This window comes from Oncorhynchus masou, chromosome 11, assembly GCF_036934945.1.
Source record: "Oncorhynchus masou masou isolate Uvic2021 chromosome 11, UVic_Omas_1.1, whole genome shotgun sequence".
Lineage (NCBI taxonomy): Eukaryota > Metazoa > Chordata > Actinopteri > Salmoniformes > Salmonidae > Oncorhynchus > Oncorhynchus masou.
In genome coordinates, this window is record NC_088222.1 from 14,872,015 (window position 1) to 14,875,293 (window position 3,279).

Below are 3,279 nucleotides of genomic sequence, written 5' to 3' on the forward strand. Positions count from 1 at the left end.
CAAGGACGGCACGTTCAAGAGTTTTGGAGAGAAAAGAAAGAAGGGATACTGGTCTGTAGTTGTTGACATCGGAGGGATCGAGTGTAGGTTTTTTCAGAAGGGGTGCAACTCTCGCTCTCTTGAAGACGGAAGGGACGTAGCCAGCGGTCAGGGATGAGTTGATGAGCGAGGTGAGAAGGTCTCCGGAAATGGTCTGGAGAAGAGAGGAGGGGATAGGGTCAAGCGGGCAGGTTGTTGGGCGGCCGGCCGTCACAAGAAGCGAGATTTCATCTGGAGAGAGAGGGGAGAAAGAGGTCAGAGCACAGGGTAGGGCAGTGTGAGCAGAACCAGCGGTGTCGTTTGACTTAGCAAACGAGGATCGGATGTCGTCGACCTTCTTTTCAAAATGGTTGACGAAGTCATCTGCAGAGAGGGAGGAGGGGGGAGGGGAGGAGGATTCAGGAGGGAGGAGAAGGTGGCAAAGAGCTTCCTAGGGTTAGAGGCAGATGCTTGGAATTTAGAGTGGAAGAAAGTGGCTTTAGCAGCAGAGACAGAGGAGGAAAATGTAGAGAGGAGGGAGTGAAAGGATGCCAGGTCCGCAGGGAGGCGAGTTTTCCTCCATTTCCGCTCGGCTGCCCGGAGCACTGTTCTGTGAGCTCGCAGTGAGTCGTCGAGCCACGGAGCGGGAGGGGAGGACCGAGCCGGCCTGGAGGATAGGGGACATAGAGAGTCAAAGGATGCAGAAAGGGAAGAGAGGAGGGTTGAGGAGGCAGAATCAGGAGATAGGTTGGAGAAGGTATGAGCAGAGGGAAGAGATGATAGGATGGAAGAGGAGAGAGTAGCGGGGGAGAGAGAGCGAAGGTTGGGACGAAGGTTGGGACGGCGCGATACCATCCGAGTAGGGGCAATATTATATTGCACACCCTTTAGTTCATGTAAAATCGTGTGAGATGAAAATGGACAAACTAAAGGGTGTGCAATGTGTAGGCCCACTGAGTGTACATTCTGAACCTTGTTTGAGCTCAGTATCAATGTTTATTGCAAAAGTAACAATGTTTATTACAGCAACAGAGGCAGGCAACTGACAGGTCAAGGCAGGCAGGAGTCGATAATCCAGAGTAGTGGGGCAAAGGTACAGGACGGCAGGCAGGCTCAGGTCAGGCAGAGGTTGGTAATCCAGAGTAGAGGCAAAGGTACAGGACGGCAGGCAGGCTCAGGTCAGGCAGAGGTTGGTAATCCAGAGTAGTGGGGCAAAGGTACAGGACGGCAGGCAGGCTCAGGTCAGACAGAGGTTGGTAATCCAGAGTAGTGGGGCAAAGGTACAGGACGGCAGGCAGGCTCAGGTCAGGCAGAGGTTGGTAATCCAGAGTAGTGGGGCAAAGGTACAGGACGGCAGGCAGGCTCAGGTCAGGCAGAGGTTGGTAATCCAGAGTAGTGGGGCAAAGGTACAGGACGGCAGGCAGGCTCAGGTCAGACAGAGGTTGGTAATCCAGAGTAGTGGGGCAAAGGTACAGGACGGCAGGCAGGCTCAGGTCAGGCAGAGGTTGGTAATCCAGAGTAGTGGGGCAAAGGTACAGGACGGCAGGCAGGCTCAGGTCAGACAGAGGTTGGTAATCCAGAGTAGAGGCAAAGGTACAGGACGGCAGGCAGGCTCAGGTCAGGCAGAGGTTGGTAATCCAGAGTAGTGGGGCAAAGGTACAGGACGGCAGGCAGGCTCAGGTCAGACAGAGGTTGGTAATCCAGAGTAGTGGGGCAAAGGTACAGGACGGCAGGCAGGCTCAGGTCAGGCAGAGGTTGGTAATCCAGAGTAGTGGGGCACAGGTACAGGACGGCAGGCAGGCTCAGGTCAGGCAGAGGTTGGTAATCCAGAGTAGTGGGGCAAAGGTACAGGACGGCAGGCAGGCTCAGGTCAGGCAGAGGTTGGTAATCCAGAGTAGTGGGGCAAAGGTACAGGACGGCAGGCAGGCTCAGGTCAGACAGAGGTTGGTAATCCAGAGTAGTGGGGCAAAGGTACAGGACGGCAGGCAGGCTCAGGTCAGGCAGAGGTTGGTAATCCAGAGTAGTGGGGCAAAGGTACAGGACGGCAGGCAGGCTCAGGTCAGACAGAGGTTGGTAATCCAGAGTAGAGGCAAAGGTACAGGACGGCAGGCAGGCTCAGGTCAGGCAGAGGTTGGTAATCCAGAGTAGTGGGGCAAAGGTACAGGACGGCAGGCAGGCTCAGGTCAGACAGAGGTTGGTAATCCAGAGTAGTGGGGCAAAGGTACAGGACGGCAGGCAGGCTCAGGTCAGGCAGAGGTTGGTAATCCAGAGTAGTGGGGCAAAGGTACAGGACGGCAGGCAGGCTCAGGTCAGGCAGAGGTTGGTAATCCAGAGTAGTGGGGCAAAGGTACAGGACGGCAGGCAGGCTCAGGTCAGACAGAGGTTGGTAATCCAGAGTAGTGGGGCAAAGGTACAGGACGGCAGGCAGGCTCAGGTCAGGCAGAGGTTGGTAATCCAGAGTAGAGGCAAAGGTACAGGACGGCAGGCAGGCTCAGGTCAGACAGAGGTTGGTATCATGCATCCTTTATTACAAATGCCAAGTCACTCACCCACCATTGCACCTTCTACCAAATGGTAGGTTGGACCTCACTTCATATACGTAGAAAGCTACATTAGTATATGTACATCTACAAAGCCCTTTGGGGTAAACTCCCTCTTCACCACCAGCCAACTTCTGTTTGGTAGCATCCGAACCGTTTGGGCTACAAACCAATGGGACCCCACTATAGAAAGATTCTGAGCAACATGATGGTGTTCTTGTAAAGGCCAAAATCAATATTTTTTTCTGCAAATTTTTGAATATACATTTTTTTAAATACCTAAATCAAATGGCTAAATGAGCCGTAGTATGACCATCTTAAACCATTTCCATATGTCACCTTTTCACCCCCCTCCCCCAACATCTTAAACTTTAAAGAATTATGCAATAAGGCCCGAGGGGGTGTGGTATATGGCCAATATACCACGGTTAACGGCTGTTCTCTGGCACGACGCAACTCAAAGTGCCTGGATACAGCACTTATCCATGGTATATTGGTCATGTACCACAAACCAGTGAGGTACCTTATTGCTGTTATAAACTGGTTACCAACGTAATTAGAGCAGTGAAAATAAATGTTTTTTCATACCCATGATATATGGCCTGATATACCATGGCAGTCAGAACCACCCAGTTTATAATCTGAAATAACTGTTTGGGCAGCACCAGTCTGACATAATTGCAGGAATATTTCAAGGATGCTTACTAGGCGAACACACAAG